The sequence below is a fragment of the Erpetoichthys calabaricus genome, chromosome 3 (genome assembly GCF_900747795.2).
Source record: "Erpetoichthys calabaricus chromosome 3, fErpCal1.3, whole genome shotgun sequence".
In the NCBI taxonomy this organism is placed as follows: domain Eukaryota; kingdom Metazoa; phylum Chordata; class Cladistia; order Polypteriformes; family Polypteridae; genus Erpetoichthys; species Erpetoichthys calabaricus.
In genome coordinates this window covers 227501-231922 of record NC_041396.2, presented here as the reverse complement: position 1 = coordinate 231922, position 4422 = coordinate 227501, and the positions used below count along the sequence as shown (strand labels likewise).

At 57.7% G+C, this 4422-nt stretch overlaps 1 protein-coding gene across 1 annotated transcript in view; it reads left to right on the top strand.

Annotated features, from left to right (window-relative positions):
* The first annotated feature begins 4038 nt into the window (after window positions 1–4038).
* lclat1 (lysocardiolipin acyltransferase 1) overlaps window positions 4039–4422 on the top strand; it is a 22087-nt gene continuing 21703 nt past the window's right edge. Inside the window, exon 1 of the mRNA XM_028796289.2 lies at window positions 4039–4286. The gene's annotated coding sequence lies outside the window, so the exon portion shown is untranslated. The remainder of the gene's footprint in view (window positions 4287–4422) is intronic.

Below are 4422 nucleotides of genomic sequence, written 5' to 3'. Positions count from 1 at the left end.
TGGCCGTCATCATCACACCGTTGCAGCAGTTGTCATGATGCTTGTTCGGAGGCCACCGTCTGTTTGTATCTGTCACGTGAAGATCCTGCGCAGGCAGAATGAAGAAGTGGGCACACGCAGGAAGGGAAGGGTTAAAGAGCAGTGGCCAACAGGACAGAGGATCTGGAGAGACGACCCCATCTGCAGCCTACCACCAGGGAGCCCAGGCTCATAACAAGACAAAGGCAAGAAAATGCGGGCCCTGCGAGTCTGGAGGTGTGTCACCCTCGACATGCCAGTCCATGCCATGCTGTTGTCATCCTCTGTCACCAACAAGAGCCGCCACCACCCTGCCCTTAGTGGTCTCATCGCAAGCCTGATGTTCCTGAGCCGGCAGCGGTTGGCTTTGCGTTCTCGCCTGGGTTTAGACTTTGTCCACGAGATTCTCTAGAACCTTCTGGCGCATTTGTTCTCGAGACCCCAGATGCGTCACTCATCTCTGTCTTCTTTTCTCAGCACCAGGCTGCCCGAGGCGTAGCTGTGTGGCGGTGTCCTTCTCCATTGACCGTCACTGCTGTGCCCATGGCCAGCCTGGGCTTCAGCTCAGCACACATTTGGCTGAGTCCACCTGCTCCAATCTTCATCTTAATCTACCACCATGCTGTCTGTGGGACTCACCACTTGTCATCGTCACTCGACTCGGCCCAGCAGATCTTCTGGTGACGTGTAACCGGCATACCTGAGGTGGCTTCTGGTCCTCCTACCAGTCCTGAATCCTCCAGAAGATCCATCTGAAGATCCACCTGCTCTGCTAGGATGTTGAGCAGATGAGAGTCCCCTGCCGGTGGGATTTGGTGGGCACTTTGGGTTTTTGGGTTGGTTCCATTTTTACTCCTTTGCTTGCTTCTGCTGGTGTGCCCCACAGTGTGGTGATGGTGGTCACGTTGGTCACTCGCCTTTCCTGATCAGTCTGATTTTCTTCCTGATAATCGAGGTGGGACTGGAGGAGGTGGCCAGACGCCATTGGGACCAAGGAAGACACTGACGTGACAGAAGGTGTCCACTCACTCAGTCACTCGTCAGATGCTCCCAGAATGCGCCACTTCATTTTCCTTCCGGCGGCCATTGGACTTCCGTTGAGGTGACTCCATCTAAGAAGCGATCGCCAACAGAGGACGGGATGGGCAAACACGGAATGCAGCAGCAGCCGGCGGTCTCCACCACCCAGGCGTCAAGCACGATGTCCGGTGCTGAGTGGACTTGCGCTCCGGGTTCAAGTGGAGGGCTCTGCTTGCGTCGGGGGGGGGCCCTCTGGGTGTGTGCGACGTGCCCCTTTGCCCGTAAGTGTTCTGAGATGTCACCTTCCACGGCTCGCTCTTCGGCTCTTTGTCACATCCTCTGCCACGTCCCATGGAGAAGCAGGACTCTGTGTGGCCCGAGAGCAGGGGTGCCGAGGCCCCCTTCTTGAAGTAATTTTAGCTGCTCAATGACTGGGCTCAGGCACTGGCACACAGCCTGGCATGGAGGAGTCGATCTCTAAGCTCGTGCGGGGCGTCCAGCTCCAAGGCTCGATGGCGGTGACCTTCCAGACCAAATGACACTCTGGAGCCTCTCACTCCACAGACCCCAAAGGTCCCCAAAAGCCACAGAAGAGATGGCTGCAGCGAAACTCGAAGGAAGGTGCAGCCTCTGGTGACTGGCACAGCGTCACCTCTGCCTCTTGCCCACGCACCATAGGGACACGCTTGTGGCTCCAGGATGAGCTTGCTGGGCACCCATTCCAAAGCCACGGATGTGTCCATTTGCCAGGCCAGGTGGTGGTGACGGACAAGAAGAGCGGCCTGCCAGTTGGCACTCCCGTTCACTGCAGAGGAGTTCAGTGGGGTCTTCTGGCTTTGTGCCTACCGGGGTCCGTGTCTTTCTTTGAAGTCTCTGCCTGCTGCTGCACTAACAGGACCTTTCACTGGAACCAAGTGGCCAAACCCAAAGCCTGCCATTATGCCACCTGCACCAAACCCTAGAGAGGGCACGATGGAGCCCTAAAGGTAGCGTCCTCCTGGCATTCGTCCATCGGACCACCACTGTGATCTTAGGCTCATTTCATGAAGCTCCTGGTGCCCAGCTCTTGTGCTGATGATACTTCTGGAGGTCTCCGTTGGCCATTTTCAACACTTGGTGGTCCCACTCTGTGAGTTGTGTGGTCTGCCACTTCTGCTCTTGCTCCTTGAGGCCTGCAGTTCACAATAACAGCACTTCCAGTCGACAAGGCCACATCTGTGGGCAAAGGTGGCATCCTACAATGGTGCCACATTTAAAGTCCTCTGCACGGCCCATTCTACTGTCCAGGCGTGGCCATTTGCTCGACCTGGGGCACCTGAGCGCCATCATTTGGGGGGCTGTTCTGGCCATGTCGTGTGGGCCTGCTGCTGTGCCCACCACAACCTGCACAGTTGCAGTTGCCCAACATGAACATCCTTAGAGGGTCTTTTCATCCGCACCTCGGTGAACTGGCCAGGGTGCTGGTGGACCTGCGGGTCAGCCGTTCACTTCAGTGCCAGCTTTCAGCACCCTTGTGAAATGTGTCATCTCAACAGGCCTTGTGTGCCCCGAAAAACCACTTGTCCCACAGGAAGCCACCTGCAGGCAGGCCAGTCCTGCGCCACATGTGTCCCCTTGTGAAGGACCCCCTAGCGGACAACAACTGGAGTGGAAGATGCAATCGTCCATCTACTCTTCAAGGCTTCTTCTCATCTGGGTCTTCAGTACCAGCCAGCCAGTGTGCTGGTGGATGAGCCTTTGGTGTCCTGCAGGACGGACCACCCACCCGGGCGACCGCACTCTGCCAGGATGTGATGTCAATGTCAGCCCATCTCCACTTCTGCCCACCCTGTGCACATCGGACTAGAAATACAACAGCAGGGCACGTCACCGGAGTGGCGTCAGGTGAAGACCTCAACATCCGCAAGACCAGGGGAGTGCCAGACCTCCACACTCAGGAGTGGCACTGCGACCAACACTTGGGGGTCCAAGGAGAGAGAGAGACCCACCAAATCAACAAGCCGATCAAGAGGGTGGGCTCAATTATGGGACACACTAGTGGAGGAGAGAATGGACACCAAAGTGACGGCCGCTATGTACAACGAGGAACGTCCCCTCCGTGACACACCAGCATCAGGTGGGCATTGTCCAGTTACACCAGAGGGGGGTGTCAGGAGGGGCCTCGCTGTCGCTGCTCGCTTGTCGTTAGCCGCGTCTTTCTGGGACATCTGTTATATAGCGCCTTTCAAATCAGTCGACTTATTCTATAGTGGCCTTCATATGGCGCCATTCATACTCTGGGATGTTCTCATCTGCTTATCTTGGCCTCCAGCTGTTTCATAGAGAAATGGGGATAAACAATCAATCTGTTTTATAGCGCCCTTCATCCTCTCTGGCTGACTGGTTGGGACATGATGAGGAGTACAAAGCTGCAGCCACCAAGGGGTCTCCAGGGCCGAACTGAGGAGCCCCCAAGGCTGCAGGTTTTGATTTCAGCCTCGAGGTGACCCCCCCGCCTGGTCCACGGAGCTGCCCGAGGAAGTCTGCGCTTCCTGTGTCCCCTGCCACCGCTCGGCCTTCTCTTTGTCGCCCCAATGCTGACGAGTAGCAGGCGCGGGTGCAAACCGCACGAAGGGGAGCCGTGACGTCACCGCCATTGTCACAGCGATCGGGGTGACACTGAAGTCAGCGCCGAGCATAAAAGCAAGTGCAGAAAAAGGGAGAGAAGAATTGGAGTAAAAGGGACAATGAGATCGATTAAAAAGTAGGGAAGGGAAAGGGCTTGAAAGACAAGCACAGCGGGCACGGACTGGCACTCGCAGCTGGCACGCCCGGCTCGGTGCCACCTCTTCATACTTCTGTACACAAACCTTTATTAGTATCTGGGATTTTTCGGCCGTTTTTCCTCTTTTTAATTTCGGACCAATCCATTGTAACCCCCCTTCCCTTCACGACTAAAGAGGTGACACGCAGAACTTCGGGGGCCCCGCCAAGTGCACCGCCACCCGATGCCCCGCACAGCCCGTCGTTCTGTTTGAACATGGCCGGGCGGCGCGCGCAGGGGGCTCCCGAGACGACCTGGAAGGCGCCGGGAAGCTCAGCGGAAAATCCCGGAAGACTGGGAGGATCCGCCAGTCCGATGCGCTGCGGTTTAGGTGAGGAAGATGGCGTGGCGGAGTCTGTAGCGGCACCGGCGGCGGAGCGCACCGAGAGCCTGAAGAGCGAGCGCGGCACACGGCCGACCACCGCGGACCACCCGACGACGCGAGGTAAGCTCGTCCGGCTCGCCGCGAGAACTCCGCCCGCTTCCCGTCCACAGCCGGGGCCGCGAGCCCCTCAGCGAAGGACAGGACGCCATCTGCACGCCGCTGCCAGGGCCGGGGGAGGGTCGTGGCTGGCGATCGC